Source organism: Primulina eburnea, chromosome 2 (genome assembly GCF_022965805.1).
Source record: "Primulina eburnea isolate SZY01 chromosome 2, ASM2296580v1, whole genome shotgun sequence".
Taxonomy (NCBI): domain Eukaryota; kingdom Viridiplantae; phylum Streptophyta; class Magnoliopsida; order Lamiales; family Gesneriaceae; genus Primulina; species Primulina eburnea.
In genome coordinates this window covers 32,783,629-32,804,712 of record NC_133102.1, presented here as the reverse complement: position 1 = coordinate 32,804,712, position 21,084 = coordinate 32,783,629, and the positions used below count along the sequence as shown (strand labels likewise).

The 21,084-nt window shown below is 35.3% G+C and overlaps 1 long non-coding RNA gene across 1 annotated transcript; it reads right to left on the bottom strand.

Moving 5' to 3' along the window:
• Positions 1–5,794: 5,794 nt before the first annotated feature.
• LOC140824654 (uncharacterized) lies at positions 5,795–8,496 on the bottom strand. Its single transcript, XR_012116422.1, has 3 exons — positions 8,219–8,496; positions 5,971–6,043; positions 5,795–5,851 (listed from the first exon to the last, which is right to left on the bottom strand). It is a non-coding gene; the product is annotated as an uncharacterized lncRNA (long non-coding RNA).
• Positions 8,497–21,084: the final 12,588 nt, after the last annotated feature.

Sequence of the window (21,084 nt, the reverse complement as noted above, 5' to 3'; positions counted from 1 at the left end):
TACCTGCAGACAGTGCAAACTCACGAAATTTCAATACATGCAATGCTTATCAATCTAGACTCAATTGTACGGACCATGAATCGACACCTCGAGACCCATCCTAGCATGCCATCAAACCAAAATGGTACAAACACCCAAAGAAACGATGTTCACCCTACGACATATACAATTCAAAGAAACGTGGCAATTGACACCGAAACGTTTCCTACGGCTTTAATGAGGTCGCGTGCCTATCGACACTAAACGACATATCAAATAACAACCAAACATCATACTAAGTATACCTAGACGCAGCAACGATCACCCGTCGATCTCCAACGAAGCCTGCAACCATAAAATCTCAAGAACACATCAATACATAATTTTCTGAAAACGCAGTTTGAGCAGTCCCACGAAAAACGCCATAACGCACTCAATTTTCATCCAAAAATCTCGAATTTTATATCAAATCGAAGGCATCGAAAAGTTCTACAATTTTCTTGGTGAAAGTTTTCTCAAAATCCCGACGCAAAAATCGCAGTTTCCAATAGAACAGTAAGTTACGAGTTTTCAGATCTAAAAAGTATTTCAAAACGCATTCAAACCATTTTCCGCTCAAACGACGAATATCACACATGAATTTTTACGCATAAAAATGACACAACACATAATATGACAAGATCGATGCAGAAAGAACAGAATATACGTACCTTATGAATCTTAAACGTTACCGAACGACGACACCGAAGCGGAGATAGAAGTGAGGTTGATCCGGGACGAACGTGGCACTATTTTCTTGCAATGAAATTAAAGAAAATTTGCTGGAGAATTGGAAGGGGAGGGGCGGCTGCTACCATCTCGAAGAACCCTATTTTCTTTTAAAATGATGATAGGAAATTGTGTGGTGTGTGTTGTGTTATACATGTGTGTGTGCGTGAGTCAACAAATAGATTAGGGAATGATTTTTGCTTAATTACTCATTCACAATACTAATTAAAATTGAAAGGCTAATTAGGTGGCTACTTAAAATACTAATTAAATTATTAGATTAGTTAAACATATCAATCCCTATAAATCTTGAATAAAATTCCTTAATTTAAAATGAAATGCACAAGTGATACATTTTAAAAGTTTAAAATCATAAATTTACCTAATAATTAAATTAGGCTTTAAAAATGCTTAAACTAAATAAATCATTTAAAATGCCCCCTTCCTTGACTTAAAATAAAATATCACATTTAAATTGCCAACAATCGTCACCGTGTCTTTTGCGCTATCCCGCCTCGAATAATCGCCTGAACCAAGAAACTCAAGAAAACATTTTAACGTGTACCCACTAAACGCATAATAATTTAAAATAATGAAAATTCATAAATCATGAATTAAAACACCGATTAATAAAATAAACATGCATTAAAATCATTTAATAAAATACATAAGGAATTTAATAACTTGCACGCACGTGGTTCATGTGGACCTCAAATTTTCGAGACGTCACACTGACAGTGCAGATGTCTTTTCTGATAATGGTGTTTACCTCCTTATGCTCTTAAAGGAGCATAGGACTCTGAAAAAGATTGTTTTTTCAGAGGAGTGTTTGCGTACCTCCACCGGAGAGCTAACTACTTGGTTGGCCTTCTGGAGAGAGAATGTTAAGGATGAAGTCATGATTGTACGCCCCCGCCTTTATCGTTAATGAAGTTTTAAAATTTGTCTGCTGATTTTTCTTTTTCCTGTCTTTTATTTTCTGCAAAATAACTTTAAATAAACATAGGAAGTCACAACACAATCATGAAGATAACAGATAATTAATTTAAGTCTATCAATCCAAGAGAGTTTCGAAAATAAGAAAACTTATTTTCCGGCAAAGGTTTTGTGAAGATATCTGCTGTTTGTTGATCAGTAGAGACATATTCCAGATGAATGTTCTTCTTCTGCACATGATCTCTGATGAAATGATGTCTGATGTCTATGTGCTTCGTTCTGGAATGAAGTACTGGATTTTGTGTGATTGCAATGGCACTGGTATTGTCAGAGAAAATAGGTGATTCGGAGGCTTCAATTCCATAGTCTTTTAACTGTTGCTGAATCCATAATATTTGAGAGCAGCAGCTTCCAGCAGCCAGATATTTTGCTTCTGCAGTAGATGTGGCTATGGAAGTCTGCTTTTTACTAAACCAGGATATTAGCCTATCACCAAGAAATTGACAAAAACCACTTGTGCTTTTTCTGTCTAGTTTGCAACCTGCGTAATCAGCATCTGAATATCCAATGAGATTTAACGATGAATCATTGGGATACCATAAACCGACATTTTGAGTTCCTTTTAAGTACTTTAAAATACGTTTAACAGCAATATAATGAGATTGTTTGGGGTTAGATTGAAATCTCGCACTAATATAAACAGCAAACATGATATCTGGTCTACTGGCAGTCAGATATAACAATGAACCAATAAGACCGCGATACTGAGTTACCTCTACTGGAATTTGACTTTCATCTTTATCAAGTTTAATAGATGAGCTCATTGGAGTAGAAGCAGCAGAGCATGCTTCCATACCGAACTTTTTCAGAAGCTCCTTGGTGTACTTGACTTGATTTATAAAAATTCCAGTAACACAATTTCTTCTAAACAGAGGCCCAATATAACATTTAATATTTGGACATATGCACATTGTGTACTTGGGCCCAAAGAAATTTTTTTAACCTAATTATTGTAATATATAAACAATACAATGGCAAGAGCTTCCATTTTGTGCACCATTTCTCTCCACTTTTCGTTTTCCAATGTCTGAAAATACAAACTTCCACCGTTTTTTTAAGTTTGTAATTTTTTAGGGTTTCTTTGCTCTTGAGAATCATCATTTGTTGACAACATGATTAGTAGTTGAATCGATTTCAAAGATTCTTAAGAGACATGTTGCACATATTTTTCGGAATTTCAATAGCTATTTGGAAAGCTATTTTATACATTTTGCATTCGGATTTGAACCTGGAGCATTGTTTAAAGCTATTCCACACTTCAGATCTGAGAAATTATATGATATCTTTTATTTGTGTTTTGATCGATTTTCGGTTTTTTTACGTCTGTAATTTTTTATGGTTTATGTGCTCTTGAGAATAAACATTTGTTGACAACATGATTAGTAGTTGGATCAACATTTGTAATTTTTTACGGTTTCAATGATTTCTTTTATGTAAATGGATCGATTTCGTTTTTTTTTAGTAAAAGCTATTTTATACAATTTTTCATTTAGATCTAAACCTGGAGATTTATTTAAAGCTAGTCCACACTTCAGATCTGAGAAATCATATGATATCTTTTATGTTTTTTAACTAATCGGTTTTATTTTGATTAAAAGATATGTTATACATTTTTCATTCAGATCTGAACCTGGAGCTTTGTTTATAAAGCTACACTTCAGATCTGAGAAATTATATGATTTCTTTTATTTGTGTTGGAACGATTTTCGGTTTTTTACGTTTGTAATTTTTCAGGGTTTATGTACTCTTGAGAATAAACATTTGTTGACAACATGATTAGTAGTTGGATCACAATTTTTTATTTTTTACTGTTTGAATGATTTATTTTATGTTGTTGGATCGATTTCAGTTATTTTTACTAAAAGCTATTTTATACATTTTTCATTTAGATCTAAACCTGGAGCTTTATTTACAGCTAGTCCACACTTCAGATCTAAGAAATCATATGATTTCTTTTATGTTTTTTAAATAATCGGTTTTATTTTGATTAAAAGATATGTTATACATTTTTCATTCAGATTTGAACCTGGAGCTTTGTTTATAAAGCTATTCCACACTTCAGATCTGAACATATCTTTTTCGGATACAACAATCTCAAATCAAGTTATATCTCGGTGACTATCTCTTGATATTTTTTTAAAAAGTTTTTACATATAAAATAAACCTATATAAAATTTTTAATCAGATAGATTAAGATAAAGTCTCGTGCATTGATGTTCTCTTATTTTTTGACTTTTAGAATATAATAATCAATTTTTATACATATTATATTCGGATTATATTTCTTTATTAATCTTTGTTCATATTGTACATACATTTCGAAAGAGTAGGTATGATTTAAATTTATATTTTGGCAGTTGTTAAACATGGAAGATGTAAAAATCTCGTTTTTTATATATATTTTTGCAGTTTCAAACCTCAGCAGGAAAGAAAACATTTGGATTATTTCCACACAACAGAGAAATATAAGGTAACTTTCCTGACCATAATTTATATGTAATATAAAGTCAGAGACCAATACATGAGAAACATACAGTTTGTTTGGGTATTATTCTTGGTGCGCTTGTTATTGATAACCGTAGATGTTGTCAACCTTTTCATTTTGTATTTGAGTTTTTGATATGTGTTTCTGTAAGATGGTAGAGTCTAAACTTCTCTCGTTGTGTCCCGAAAATCTGTCAAAACACATATAAAATCAAGATTTGATATGTAAACTTATTCCATTCAAAAAGTAGTTTCAAGATACAAAATTGAAATACATATCGTTTATCTTGAGCTTCTGAGAATTTGTTTTTCTACTTGTAACTTGTAAGAGTAAAAGTTACTTTATAGGAGCTTTTTTTGAAAAATGGTGCTCGTGCTTGGGGTTTGTGCATACATGGTTGTCTTGTGTAAATATATTAACATTGGGTTGTGTTTATTCTTTTTTCAATGTATTGAAACTCTAAATAATTTAATGAGATAATTATAATTATTTTCATAGTAGTTTATTTTTTAATCTGTAATTATTGATTGCTTTGTTAACCCAAATAAAACCTCAGTCCATTTTACAAACGTTCCAGTTAAAATTATTTGCCGAAATATTTTTTCGATTTCAACTAATAATTGTTATATTGAATGTATGATTATTTTTAATGTTCACTTCAGACTCTTAAAAATCTAATGAAGTTAAAATTGAAATTTATATTTTCAAGAAATTCAATTTTAACGGAAATTTGAAAAAGAATTTGAAATGTTTTACGACAATTTTATTAATTTTTATACTTTAATTAACTACATATTAATTATGAATTATCAAATATTTCAAATTATGTTATCCAATAGGCATAGAAATTTCGAAAAAAAACTTTGAAAAGAAAACTCATTAATGTTATTGAAAATTGTAAAATTATTAAATATATTAGGAAATAATTTTTCTTTTTTATTTCCTTATTTAGTAATAATTTTGGCGGGAACTTACTAAATATAACAACAACTCTGCTTTATTTATATATATATATATATATATATATATATATATATATATATATATATATATATATATATATATATATATAAATATATATATATATAGGTTGCCTATGTGGTGGCACTGTGATATAAAAAAAACATCTGGATTGTTGTATTATTAAAAATATTTGAGTTACAGAATTACCACAAACTATAACATAGTATTTTGGTCCAACGATCTCACATTAGATGTGCCTATGGCATTTACTTCTTGTACTTCCATGATGTTCCCAGAATCCCAGCAAGAACATTTTGTCCTCTCACGTTAAATAGACAAAACAATGAAATCAAGAAACGTCCTCAGAAATAAATCAAACATGGAATTGATGCCAATTGCTAGAACTGACACTACAAAAAAAATCAGGTGTTAGAAACTTCGCAAAATTTTGTAACGGTTCGCAATTTAAAAATTTGCGACGGAACAGTTAAAACCGTGGCAAATTTTAGCGACAGTTTATAAAACATTGCTGATAAGCGACGATTTAAGCAAAACCATCGCTCATTAGCGACAATGCAATAGAACCGTTGAGACCTGTCGCTAATCAAGAGATGCTAATGCAGCTAGGAAAGTTCCAATTAAAATGGGAGAGAAAATAAACTGCGTTGGCCAATAAAACCCAGTTGATGAAATTAGTTACGAGGTTAAATTAACTTATTTACAATATACTGTTATATAGAATTATCATAACGTAATCAAGAAGCCAAAAACAATGTAACCTGGTCAAGGAGAAGCCTCAAGCAAGCACCAAAATCCCCGGGGGCTGTGATCAATTTACTCAGAAATAAATACCTTAATGAGTACAAAGAGAAATCAGTTCATCTGAATTATATTATAATAAATAAATAAGTGAATAATTAATGAATATCTATTCTGAGATGTTGGGCATTCAAACACCAACTGAAGCGACTCCAAGACAGGAGGAATCTCACTCATAGTCATGGAAATTCAGTTCCATAACATAATATACAAAATTTGAATCCTTCACACAAGTCACTATAATTATTAGTTTAATCAAGTATAGAAATGAGAACTCATAGAAGCTTGATAGCAAACATTAAGTTTTTCTGCAATATTTATAGAGTCCATCATGAACATCATGTTGGGACATCATATTCTCGCACCCAAGACGCAGCGGAGGTTTAAAAATTTTTCTGCAATATTAATATATAATGTATTTATTAACTTTTAATAATACATGATATAATAATATCATATAAATATATTTTATATCACCATATAAAATATATATATGTATATGTATATTAAATTAAATAACTATTATTTAATTTATAAACTAACTCCTTAGTTAATTTAATTCTAGAATTCTCTAGAATATTTATTGGAATTTATGCATGTTAGTAGTCATCACTACTAACACAATCATTTAATTAGTAAATTCCAAATTCACTAAAAAAAATGATTCCGAACTCATTATAACCCTGATTGACGATCCGAGAGTGTCGATGTACCAAGGATACAAATCTTGTTCATATAATGAAAATCGAAAATTTCGAAGATCAAAATTTTCACCTACCAAATTTAGAACTTACCATATTTGACAGCTGCCAGTTTTAGTGAACTCCTTCACAAAACAGACAGTTCCACTCTCCTTACTTATTTAGCAATCATGCCAACTTCCAGTTCTTCCATCCTATGGAATCGGCTCATAAACTCTTTATAAGCTTCATGTTTGATCTTCATCAAACTATAGTCGCCAGATTCCAACTCCTTGAAATTTTACTATCTCAATGGAAACATAGAATCCGATACTTGTGTGTCCCTCAATGGTTCAGGGATACAGCTAGCCGTGGGTTCACATCTCCATGTGATTCAGAATAACATTTATTCTTATTCGGGTTTATCCTACTTAACCCCATTCTTTTCATAAACTCGTTGATAAAGAATGTCAGAACTCATTTCTGATTTCACCCATCGGATCATGGTAAGAGCGTCTAGTAACATCGCCCCATGATCCCCTAGGTATCACTGATAGTTCCTGCAAGAACCTTTAGTCATGGTTAGCGTACAGTACGGTCCCTTCAACACATATATTCCGATCGAATCTGCAACCATTGGTATATCGAGAGTTGCATATGAATTCGATAACAATGTGATTTATCTTTGAGTACTAATAGTGGCATGGCTTGTGCAACTAGGAAAAAACCTTTCCCTAAAGCACATTTCTTGCTCTGGCCAGAGACTCCTTGCACTATTAACTCATCAGATCACATAGGATCTCTTCACCAGTAAGAAAACGGTGAATTCCCGACTACAATGCATTTGCTCTTACGTATTTCGAAACTACACCCAACCTCGCCACCTGATGACCCTCGATGGAGTCGGTAAACGGATCAAAGTGCATGCTAGTACGTATAGCCCCTACATTGTCCCGGGTCAAAGGACTAACGGTGTACAACCATAACTGCAGACTATTCCACTCGATAAGTGGGAACCACTTGGATGCTAGTCTCAAGCTCGAGCGACCTTTATCCTTGTTTTAGGCGGCTGATTCGACTAGGAACGTCCTGTTTAGAATATACGATACACTTTCTAATGAATTTCATGATCTTACGCTTGCGATGTAGACCTCATGGTATCTATTGTATATTCAAGGACTTTATCTATGCAGCTTGCATGGGTATACAGATAAAGTATAATCTCGTAAAATATTATTAAAATAAATATTGTTTTACATTAGAGTCAATAAAAGCCCTAGCCACAAGTTGGCCTGTCGGGCACCTACTCTAACACATCATTCTAGTGTTATATAAACTAGAGCCGCTTAAGCAGGAGTTTAATAAACAACTATTTACGGTCACAAGTATGAAGGTTGAGATTTCATGATTACCATAAAAGATACACGGCATAGTTAGCACAAAAAAAAAGAAGAAAATCTGCCTATAACTAATAATAGCAGTGTTGATTATTAGATTGGTATGATAGACAACACTTTCAAGACATTACTAGAAATGCAATGTTGACCGACCAAAACGAGACCCAAAAATGCGAAGAGAAATGTACTCTTCGAGTCTAAACACGGCACTTGATCAAACACCAGTTGCGGTATGTAAAATCATACATAAAATGAATGAAATCAGGAAAGTTGTTCCTCGTAATTCAAGCAAGACATAACAGTAACTTAAGCAGCCAACAACCATTGGGTTGGATGGAAAACTATTGTAGAAACAGAAAGCTCAGGTCAAGGATTTGATTTCCATTTCCTCCATCCCCAATGCGGACAAAAAAAAATAGTATTGAGCATGTAATTTAAGCAATAGTTCAATAGATAAAACATTGATCAAGCTTATATTTCCAACGAGAGAGGTATGTCTAGAATTGAAACATCTACTAATCGTTTTTCTTTAAAAGTACTAGAATTTTTTTTATATCTCGGCCGATACACACACACACACACACACATATATATATATATCAAAATCGTGAAACGTTTGCCAACCCTAACTTGGCGATATTTCAAAATAAAGCTAACTCTAAAAACCTCTCAAAAACACTCAAAAGCATAATAAAATTCGTAAAAATCTTTAACATAAACTTAAAATCATAACAATGGAAAAACTACCGCTGGTCCTCGGGTTATGTGCACATTCAGTCTAGTAAGATCAACCATCATGACCCTCAACAACACCAACATCATGCTCACCTGCATCGATCACACCTAGTGAGTCTATTGACTCAGCAAACCATAACTATAATAACAAGTAATACGTATACAATCACATGGAACATTGAAAATAATTTACTTAAAATAACATTTTATAAACATGTATAAACTTAAACATTTTTCATATCATCATAAACATATTCATTTTTATCATATACATGTACGTTCTTCTATAGTTGAATTCAGATCGTTAATTGTGACTTTTGTATTAGCTGAAGGTCGATGGATCCATCTACGTATTACCACAGTACTGGACGACAGGGACATCAGCGACACTCTCACCCGTTAACTGTGCCTTGACCTTACATATCATTGTATCATCATAATCATATCATTATATTAGTCACAATTACTTTACTTCCTTCAACATTTCATATTTTCATCCCTTTATAAAAATTAAACATGCATAAATCATTTTTTTTAAAACCAAACATGCAACATATCTTTTAGCTTTAACGTTTCTTCGTAAAATTTCATAAAAATTATAATTATAAACATTTTATCATATTATAGCATTCGGGGCACTACATTGACGTTTACTATTTTTCAGGTATAAAATGACCGTTTTATCCATAGACGTAAAATTTCTCGATTTTGACTTTTTCTTACTTTCATTGACACTAGCCCATCCCAAATACTTATTTCAGATTAAATTCATGGTTTCCTATTTATTTCGTAATTATAAATTCGTAGAGCGTTTTAATCCCGAATAAATTCAAACTCTATTATTAATTTCCCAATTTTTAAACATAGACTTTTTATAATATAATTTACCCTTGTGAACCATGAACCACCCCCGGAATCCACGGTTCAACCCTTAGCCATTTAAACATTTTATTTGAACCATTCAATAAAACCCTCAAGCCAACTTGCATTTTCTTCGAGCCGAGCCCGAGCCACCCTGAGCCAGCCCTTACCTAGCCCATCTAGGAACCCTAACGAACCCCCTAGACTCAACCTAACTCGGTGCAGCCCCCTGAACGAAGAGGCGAGCCACATGACCCTAGCATAGAAAACTAGGACTCTTCGATAACTCAGCTAGGACACCTATCCTCGAGCCACCACCGAGCCCTCACCCTCTTGACCCTCACCGGACCTTGACAGACCTATTCTGGCCACTGGTCAATCCGTGATCCACCCTGCACCCGCTATTATCCTCGGTTGGCTTGGGAAGAGTCATAGCTCGCTTGGGCTCTTCCCTAGCTCCCGTGCTTGAGTCCTAGCGTGGCAAGGACTCCTTCACAAGCCCAAACACGTCCAAGGCCCAGCCTTTGTCGAGCCCTGACTGAGACATGCAATGGTTCCACCCTCAACCGAACCCTTGAACCCTTTCATGCAATATTTTGATTCTCCTTGATTCATGATGATTTCCAACCTCTATGCCTCGATCCAGGGACCCTAAAGCACTATTAAACTTGAACCTTTGTATGTCCCTATGATGGCATCCACTTTGTGCAACATATACAAGAGTTTTGAATCATGAAATCATACATTATTCATGTGTCAAGGCATAAAAATGAACATAATCAAAATTTGAACATGTTTCTCAAGAAAACACAATTCAAAACAATAATGGTCGTGATAGATGAGAAAAGAAAGATGTATGGCGTGTCTTTGCGTTTATTACGCACGCAAATACATTGAGATGCGAAGAACGGCGACAAATAGAGAACCCCTGCTGAAATCCTACAAAATCGATGCTTCCATCTTGATAAAATTGCGTGTGTGCATGTGTTTGAGGGGTGCTAGGAGTATTGTGTGTGTTGTGTGTGAGTTGGGCGTGCATATGAGGGTTTAGGGATGGGGTTATGGGCTTTAAATAATTGTTAATTGGTAAGTGTACAAGTTTAGGCTCATTAGCATGGTACAATAAGCTCATTGAGCCCATTAGTGCATTTTTAAAATATTTTATTTATGGAAAGTTCGTGAAAATATTAGCCGAGTTATCGAAAAGTTCATATTTTCGTCGAAATATCAACTCAAAACTCATTATTTTCAAAAATATCATAAAACATCAACCTTATTTTAAAAAATTAAAAATAATTATTTAATTAATTTTTTTCTCATTTTTCAGCCATCGGTCTTCGTTCCTCGATCGCACCTCGTATAACCTTTTAAAAATGCAGTTTTATGTATTCGAGTAGAAAACTACTTTAAAACCATACAAAAATAATCAATTTAAGAAATTAAAATCATTTAATTAGCTATTACTCATTTTCTCTAGATTCGCATGCAGTTGGATTACGCCGTCTTAATTTTTGGACCTTACAATTCCTTCCTCCTTAAATAAAATTTCATCTTCGAAATTAAAACTTACCAAATAACTCCGGGTAGCGACTCCTCATGTCCCTCTCGGTTTCCCAAGTAGCTTCTTCCTTCCGGTGATTTAGCCATTTGAATTTGATCATTGGTATGACTTTATTTCGGAGTCTTCTTTCTTGTCTAGCCAAGATTTGTGTGGGTTTTTCCTCATATGTCATATTTGGAGTCGATTGCAGTGGTTCATGATTTAGTACATGGGAAGGGTTTGACATGTACTTTCGCAGCATAGATATGTGGAACACATTGTGTACTCCGGATAGCATTGGTGGCAATGCTACTCTATAGGCTAGTGTTCCAATCTTCTCCAAAATCTCAAATGGCCTTATGAATCTTGGACTAAGTTTGTCTTTCTTGCCAAATCTCATAACATCCTTTGTACATTCTATTTTCACAAAAAACGTGGTCGCCCACAGCAAATCCTAACTCTATTCGTTGCTTGTCAGCGTAGCTTTTGTGTCGGTTTTGCGCAGTCTTCATTCTATCTCGAATTTTGACTATTAGCTCCGTTGTTTGCTTGATCAAGTCCGGACCATATTCTCCTCTTTCACCAACCTCGTCCCAATGTATGGGTGATCTACATTTCCTTCCATAAAGTTCCTCATAAGGAGTCATCCCTATAGATGATTGATAGTTATTATAGGTAAACTCTACTATAAGAAATTTTGGTTCCCAACTTCCTTGAAAATCAATGACACAAGCTCGAAGTAGATCCTCCAATATTTGAATAACTCTCTTCGACTGACCATCGGTTTCAGGATGAAATGCCGTGCTGAATAATAATTTAGTCCCCATCGCTGCATGCAGACTCTTCCAAGAAGATGATGTAAATCTCGAATCTCTATCAGAAACAATAGATAAGGGAATCCCATGCAGACAAACTATCTCTTGAAAATAAAATTCAGCATAATATGTCATGGTGAATTTCGTCTTGACAGGTAGAAAATACGCTGATTTCATAAGACGATCCACTATCACCCATATAACAATAAATTCCTTGATAGTCCTCGGCAATCTCACAACAAAGTCCATAGTGATGTTCTCCAATTTCCACTCGGGAATAGGAAGTAGCTTAAGTTTTCCCGCTGGCCTATGATGCCCTGCTTTAACATGCTAACATGTCAAACACTCGAATACAAAGCGCAGAATATCTCGCTTCATTCCCGACCACCAGTATAATAATTGCAAGTCTTTATACATCTTCGTGCTTCCAGGATGAATGTAATATGATGTGTCATGAGTTTCCTTCATAATGAGCTCCCTCAAAGAGTCGTCACTAGGAACCCATAAACGATCTCGATAACGAACTATAACTTCCACTTCAGAATACAACCTTAAGCACTTGGGTTCATTTCTTGCTCTCCACTTTTGCAATTGCTCATCAGTAGACTGCCTCTCACAGATCCTATCCCTCAACGTCGACTGTACTGTCATGATGGCGAGATTAGGGACCTCGCCCCTAACATATACTGCTAGCTCAAACTGTTGAATATCGGACTACAATGGTCGCTGAAGTGATAACTGATTAACAACTGCTGTCTTTCTACTCAATGCATCCAGTACCACATTAGCTTTTCCTTGGTGGTAGCTAATATTGCAGTCGTAGTCCTTTTACCAACGCTAGCCATCTTCTTTGCCTCATATTCAGCTCTTTTGTTGCTTTTTGTTTGAATAAGTATTTCAAAATTTTATGTTCGGTGAAAATCTTGCACTTCTCCCCATATAAGTAATGTCTCCAAATCTTTAATGCAAATACTATCGCTGCAAGCTAAAGATCATGAGTGGGGTAGTTTTTCTCGTGAACTTTTAATTGTCTCGACGCATAGGCTATAACCCGATCATTTTGCATCAAAACTGCACCCAAACTAAGTTTCGAAGCGTCGGTATACAGAACATACTCTTCTTTCCCCGATGGCATAGATAACACTGGCGCTGAATTCAGATCTTGCTTCAACTTGTCAAAACTTTCTTGGCACTCGGATCCCTATATAAATTTTGCATTCTTCTTCGTCAAGGTGGTCAAGGGTACCACAATAGATAAGAATCCTTGAATAAACTTTCGATAATAGCTAGCTAGTCCCAAGAAACTACGTATCTCGCTTATGCTCTTCGGTACGGGTCATTCTTTCACTGCTTCAATTTTGCTTGGATCTACCTCAACTCCATCTCTAGAAATGATGTGGCCTAAGACCTCCACTATATCAATGCCAAAACTCACACTTGCTGAACTTTGCATATAATTTCCTCTCTTGCAGTACTTGCAGTACTGTCCTCAAATGCCGACTATTCTCCTCTTTACTTTTTGAGTAGATCAGAATATCATCAATAAAAACGATCACAGATTGATCTAGGTAAGGTTGAAATATGCGATTCATGAGACACATGAGGATCTATGGCGGATTGGTCATACTGAATGGAATGAACATAAATTCATAATGCCCATAACGAGTTCTCAACGCTCTTATGAACATCCGTCTCTTTCACCTTAAACTGATGGTATCCAGAACGAAGATCTATCTTTGAGAATATCGATGTTCCTTGTAATTGATTAAACATGTCTTCAATTCTTGGTAGAGGATATTTATTCTTGATGGTGACGCTATTCAGCTCTCTATAGTCGATGCAGAGTCGCATGCTACTATCATTCTTCTTTACAAAAAAACACCTGGCGCGCCCCATGGAGAACAACTAGAGCGTATGAAACCCTTGTCTAATAATATTTGGATTTGATCTTTTAATTCTTTCATTTTAGCAGGCGCTAGATGGTAGGGTGATTTAGAAAAATGTAATGTGCCCATCATCAACTCAATAGAAAATTCCACCTCACGGTCAGATGGAATGCCAGAGATGTCCTCCGGAAAGATGCTAGGAAAATCTCTGACGATATCAACATCCTCTAGCTTCTGGCTGGGCGGGAACATGTTCTGAAGTAACACATGCTAGATAAGCTTGGCATCCTCTGTTAATAAGCTTCCTTGCATACATACAAGAGATAATGTGTGACATTTGCTTGTTTCTTGCTACCTGAAAGATAAAAGGCTTCCCACTAGGCGGTCGAATATACACAGTCCTCTGCTGAAAATCTATTGAAGCTCCATTTGCTGTCAGCCAATCCATGCCAAGTATAATGTCAAATTCAGGCATTGGAAGTACGATAAGATCTGCCCGAACCACATCTTTATCTAAACGAAGCTCTAGATTCTTCAATCTGCTTGATGTGACCATTTGATCACCGGAAGGAATAGAAACTTTGAGGCCCAATCCCATATCACCAGGTATAATATTTAGTCTTGGTGAATGTATTAGATATAAATGAGTGTGTAGCTCCCGAATCTAGCAATGCGTAGGTAGGTACACTTTGGACGAGTATCCTTCCTTCGATGAATATGCTGTTAAATTCATTCGTGTTTGAAGCTTACGAATTTGTATCATTATTTTCCCAAAAATTTATGAAGATGAAGGATTGGATCCTATTGTTCCTAAGAAAATTCACAATTTCCCCTTATAATTTCCGATTAATTGCATTTTGACCCTTAATTTTTTTGAAATTTGCATTTAGTCCCCAAGAATTTTTCTAATATTGCCATTTGTCCCCTTAAAATTTCGGAATTTTGATTTTTTGTCCTTTAAATTTCGAAAATTGTTTTTTTTCTTACATTTTTCAAAAACTACCATTAATTCCCTTAAGTTTTCAAAAATTACAATTTGGTTCTTAAACTTTTCGAAAATCGCATATTAGTCCCTTAAGTTTCGATTATTGCAATTTAGTCCCCCAAGTTTTCGAAAATGCCTAATCATGCCCTTGGTTTTGATTTTCCTCAATTTTAAGCCCCAAAACCTTCATTTGGAAATAATTACCTTCTTTGCATAATTAAGGCTCAAAATTCAAGTCCAAATTTATAGTTTCCATTTTTATCTCTTAATTCCAACTAAGGTTGAGCATGCAACCTAAATTTCACTAGGTTATTCTTGATCCCAATTTCAAATCTCATAACCAATTTAACATTTCATGCAATAAAATCAATATAAAATGTTAAATAACTAGGTTACTGGTGATAAGGGTCGTGTCTGGCTCCTCCTCAACTTCTTCAACATGCATAACATAAGCTCTTCACATTGTTGGTAACTTTTTCTTGGGCAATCAGAAGCTTTATGTTATTCTTCAATGCATATGAAGCATCTAAAAGATCTCCACATGCACTTGCCATAATGTAAGCGATTGCACTCCTTGCACGATAGCCTCTCAGCAGGTTTTGGTGCTCCAGGTTGTGGTGGTTTCGGTGGTCCTGGCTTCTTTACTTGTCCTTGGGGCTTTTGCTGCCCTTGAGGTCTAGGAGGTCCCGTATATGGCTTCTTATTCGGCTATGAGCTCTGTTGGAGTCATTGCCTTCTGCGCCGCACTTCAAAATCGATATCTTTCAATGCTTGCTCGATTTGAAATGCATACGTAGTGGCAACAGCATAGTCCACCGGTCGCATCATCACACCCCGACAGAAGGTAGGCCGAAAGCCATCCATAAAGAGCCTCATTTTCCCTCAAACATCAGCAGTAAAGTACTTCTCATAGTAAATTTCCTTGAAGCAAACCCAAGTAAGTGTAGCCAAATCAATCTCATGCTCCATACCTTTCGACCAAAGGGAAGCATCATCTCTAAACATGTAGGTGGTGCACCTAACTCTATCAGCGTCTCTCATATTCAAATAACGAAAGTGAATCTGGAGAGATCGAATCCAACCCTCAGCAGCAAAAGGGTCAGTAGTGCCAGAAAACTCCCTCGGACTGAGCCTCCGAAACTGATCATAAATGTCATGTTGTGATCTAGGGGCATGCTAAAACTGCTTGTCGAAAAAGCGTAACATGACCTCTAATGCGCGGATAGAAGCATCCCCATTAGGAGGCGGGGGGCATTCTCTTGAGGGTCCTCAGTATTCTCAGCTTGCCCATCAGTAATAGTTGCACGTCTAGGAGGGATGATATCTGAACTGTTTTCCAAGTTCTAAACGTAAACAACTTGCATTTAAATCTAAGGTTTTCTAATCATGCAACATCTAAATTTCATTTATCCTTAAGCTTTAAACATGAATATCATCAAATTGTAATAACATGCATAGTAAACATATAAACCATGCTATCATGCAGCTACTAAGCATAAAATCATATAAAGCATTTAAACTTACAAATTTGAGGCTTGATGACTGAGCTTTCAGTAACTGGCGGTGGCATAACCCTTTGCATAAACATTGTTCTGATACCAACTGAAACGCCCAATACTTGTTTATCTTTAAAAGTACTATTTTTTTATATCTCGGCCGATACAGTCACACACACACGCACACACACACATATATATATATATATATATAATATTTTGAAACCATTTAAAATAAAACATACCAACTATATTTGAAAATTCAAAGGAAAGAGTTCCAAACATCAAATTGTCAACATCTTAGCGATATTTCAAAATAAAACTAACTCTAAAAACCTCTAAAAAACCACTCAAAAGCTTAATAAAAGTCGTAAAAATTTGTAACATAAACTTAAAATCATAACTGCGGAAAAACTACCGCTGGTTCTCGGGTTATGTACACCTTCAGTCCAGTAATATCAACCATCAATACCCTCAACAACATCAACATCATGCTCACCTGCATCGAACACACCTAGTGAGTTTATTGACTCAACAAACCATAACCATAATAGCAAGTAATACGTATACAAGCACATGCAATAGCGAAAATACTTTACATAAAATAACATTTCATAAACATGTAAACATATTCATTTTCATCATATACATGTAGGTTCTCCTTTCGTTGAATTTAGATCGTTAATTGTGACTTTCGTATTAGCTGAAGGTAGATGGATCCATCTACGTATTACCACAGTACTGGACGACGAGGACATCAGCGACACTCTCACCCATCAACTGAGCCTTGGCCTTACATATCATCGTGTCATCATAATCATATCATCGTATTGGTCACAATTACTTTACTTCCTTCAATATTTCATATTTTCATCACTCTAAAAAAATTAAACATGCATAAATCATTTTTCTTTTGAACCAAGCATGCAACATATCTTTTAGCTTTAACGTTTCTTCGTAAAATTCCATAAAAATTATAAATAAAAAATTTATCATATATTATATCATTCAGGTGTAAAATGACTGTTTTACCTCTAGACTGTAAAATTTCTCGATTTTTACGTTTTCTTACTTTCATTGACACTTGACCATCCCAAATAATTATGCTTAAATTAATTTTCTTATAATTTTATTTGGATTAAATTCATGGTTTCCTATTTATTTCGTAATTATAAATTCGTAGAGCGTATTAATCCCGAATATTCAAACTCTATTATTAACTTTGATAGGATCGATTAACGTATCAAGAGTGTTTAGAAGGAGGGGGGTTGAATAAACACTCGCAATTAAAACTGATCTTTTCGAATTTTGAGTTCAGTTTGGTGACAAACTGATTCTCGGAATCTTGCTGGTCAATGACAATCAGTTAAACTAAAGTATTTGCGGAAAGTAACTGACTGAAAGATAGAATACAAAACTAAAAAAAAATACACAAGGATTGTTTCTGGATGTTCGAAGATTTCAATTACTCCTATGTCACCCCTTCTTCTCAAGGATAGGATTTCCACTAAAAGACTTCGATCGAATACAAGATTTGTACTGACCCACTTCAGTTTGGACTTATCACTGCCAAAAGCTGAAACTCTTAGTATTACAAAATGTTCTCAGTGCGTAACTGATCTTAGCACTATTGAATTTAACGATTATTACGAAGTGCTAGTGAGCTCAAATTGTAGCCTTGACTGCTACGAATAAACCAAGTAAGAGTGAGCTAAGATTTTGGTAGAGTAATAGCAAGCTTTTAATAGAGTGATCTTCTTCTTATTCAGCTGTTCTTCTGTCATATTTATAAGCTTCCCCTCCAACGGTAACTTGAGATATATTTGAATCTTTGTATCCGTTGATTTCCACTTCATTATTCCTTGGTCATTGTTTGCTTCATTTATTGTAATGCGGCGTCTTAACTGATTTAGCCGAAATGCGTTGTTCTAGGCTGTATTGATTGAGGTGCGGCGTTTCATATTCAGTTGCAGTTTGCTATGTCTCTTTTTCGGTTGAATGTTCTTTACCGAGACATGTTTAGTTGAAGGATGCTTTGCTTAAAAGCATACGGCTGAATATATCGACTGATCGGTTTCCAACTGATCAGTTTTCTTTATTAGATCTGCTAATTTCAGTTGTTAAGTCCAGTTGCTTAATATAATTGCGCGTATCAGTTGGTTGATCAGTTTATCAAACTCCAGAATTTATAGTTTGGTTTTCAACAATTTCCCCCTTTATGGTGTTTGAAAAAACTCAGCAAATAATAATAACTGAATACTGATCTTTATGTGGATAAAATAAGGTCTGAATTTCTTGAACTGATAGAGGTCTCGATTAAATAACAGCTGAATCTAATAATCTGATTAACTGCTTTTTAACAAGATGGTTTCTTCTGCTGTTTCTCAAGATGCTCTTTGATTTCTTCCCCCTTTTTGTCAAACAAATCCATATTCACAGATAATCTTCGAACGTCAATTGAAAGAATTTTGACCTCTTAAGAGATACTTGAGACAACAGTTTGTAATAAAGTCTGTAGCAATTCCATTTTATTAGAAACAGAAGTTCCAATCGCTCAACTCGTTGACTGATTATATCCTGAGTTGTATATGGACTTTGAGCTAGACCTCTGTTATTCTTCATCTCAAGCACAGTTTGGGTAAGAGACTCCATAGTTGCTTGAATGGATTTCAGTTTTGCTGAATCAGATTCAATTGAAGAATCCAATTTGACAGTATGAGACAATTGTGTGGATTTAATTTTCTTGATTTCAGTAATCATCTGCTGCATATTGTGCTGCATATTCTGGATTTCTTCAAGGACAAGATCCATTTCTATGGATTGAAGAGGAGGTGACTGATCAGATATTCCCTGTGTTTGATCTTTAGTGGCTTGATCAGAAATTACTAGAATCTTGTTCTGGACTTCAGTTTCAGCAGTTGTAAGATCAAGGACTTCTGATTCAATGACTTCTTCTGCAGTTTGAGTTGTAACTACAAAAATTTGTGCCTCTTGTTGTTCTTGCACCAAATCTGGGGCTTGCTCTTCAGTTGGAAAATTTTCAATGATTAATTGAGTTTTCTCCGATTCAGTTAATTTTTTTCTGAAGTTTGGATGGGCACTTCAGTTTGTTCTTCAGTCTCAGCAGATATTTCTTGCTGAATTAATTCTTCAGCAACAAGAGGCTCAACTGGTTCTTCATATGATATCTGATCCTCTTGTTCTGGTTGCTCAGTTGAAGGAGCAACATGATTCAGAATTTATTGCTTCTAGCTGAGTTTCCAGGGCTACTGTCTGAATGATTTCATCAATATTGACAAGAGTTAATTCAGCCTCGGAATACATGTGTTTATCAGCAGATGATTGTGGCATATCCTGAACAGGTTCTTCAGCAACCGGTTGTGGATGTGGCTCTTTCTGCTAGGAGGAGAATGTATCTTCTTCTGTTTTTGAACAGGAGGATTTTTCAGGAAGAACCAATTCCTGATCATGTTCTCCAAAATCTGATTTCCCTTTGTAGGCTACTAAGATCTGGGTCCAGTTGGGTGAACACAGCTCTATCATGATATGCAGTTTGATCTATGGGATTGTAGTTGAATTTCAGCTTTTCAACCATTCTAGTCAGCTTTTTGGCTCGAATTTGATCAAGGAAATATTTCTGCCTCTCCAATGTCTGGGCAATACTAGCAGGTTTGACTATATTCAACACAATCGCTTCAATTTTAATAAACTTTTTCAGTTGAGATTTGTGCTTCAGCTCTTTGGCAAAAATCTCAGTCATAAAACTCTTCCAACTATCAAAAGATTTAGTTTCGATGTGGCAAATGCATTGACCTGTTCCCAAACCAGGTCAATGTGAGTTTGGATGGCATTAGATGGCCTTGGCTCTTCAACTAGCCTGCCCTTTCCTTTTTCAGTAGTGAGAATGTGAGGAATATCCAAACCAGAGTGAGTGCTGACCACTGGTTCCCTCAATATAACGCCTTTAGATCTGGACTGAGGCAAAATGGTAGGGCGATTTACATGAGTCAAGGGAGCTCTTACTTTAGCGGGTGCCTTTTCTTCAGTAAATGAATCATCAGGTGGAATAACCTGCAAAGGGATAGCCTGAATAGGCTGTTGGGCAGTTGATTGAGTCAATCTCTCAGTTGGAATGAATTCCACTGCTATGCGTCTTCGATCTCTTGACAAGCTTAGGAGAAGGAGTTTTCTCCGAATCTGATTCACTGATAATCAGTTTTCGTTTTGCCGTCTTCAGTTGGGCCAAAGTTTTGGCCTTCTTGACTGGTGTTGGAGCAGGTGGTTGCGTCCCAACCTCCTGTTTTGTTTTCAACAACTGTTTGGGAGAAATGTCCAGTTTGGTCTTTGGCGGCAAGATGTTCTTGGCAGTGAATACCTTGAACTTTGATGATTTTTCAGCATTGTCAGCTACCAATCCCTTTAGTTTCAGAAGATAACTTATTGGAATAGCAAAGCCTCTTGATTGTTTGGTAGATTGAAGCATATTCTTCATTATATTGAAAATAATATGCCTCCAGTTAGCTTTCTTCTCTTCCATGATGATGGTCATCACTTGGAATTTTTCAAGAGTAAGGGCAGCATAAGAACCAACCTTAGCCAATATGCCCTTCGCCACAATGTCGGCTAATAACTGAATCTCTGATTTCAGCTCTTTCTTTGGATCGGAAACTTTAATTTTC